This window comes from Haliaeetus leucocephalus, unplaced genomic scaffold (assembly GCF_000737465.1).
Source record: "Haliaeetus leucocephalus isolate CR32 unplaced genomic scaffold, Haliaeetus_leucocephalus-4.0 Scaffold537, whole genome shotgun sequence".
Classification (NCBI taxonomy): Eukaryota; Metazoa; Chordata; class Aves; order Accipitriformes; family Accipitridae; genus Haliaeetus; species Haliaeetus leucocephalus.
The window spans coordinates 2,421-2,847 of NW_010972973.1; positions in this window are offsets into that span (position 1 = coordinate 2,421).

Below are 427 nucleotides of genomic sequence, written 5' to 3' on the forward strand. Positions count from 1 at the left end.
CCCGGACGCCTGGGTCCCCCCGGGGTGGGGGGGTGTAGGCGTAGACAAAGGGGGGGGTCCCTGGAGGGGGACATTCCCCCCCACTCCCCGAAGTGCTTCTGCAAGTGCCTTGAACCGTCCGTGCCTCAGTTTCCCCCTGGGGAGACACCCCCACCCCACCCCACCCCCCGCAGCCTTTTGGGGCAATATTTTGGGAAATAAAGGATTTTTTTTTTCACTGCATTACCGATTCCGGCGTGTCTGTCGCCCCTATACTATACCATGGCGGGGAGGCACCTATAGGGCCTGAGGGTGGGGCGTAGCCGACTAGGGTGGGCGTATGGGCCTTCCCCCCCCCCCCTTATGCTCCTCTATAGGGCGCGGACTACAACTCCCAGCATGCCCCGCGGCGCCGCGCAGGCGCAGGGGGGAAAGGCGGGCAAAACCT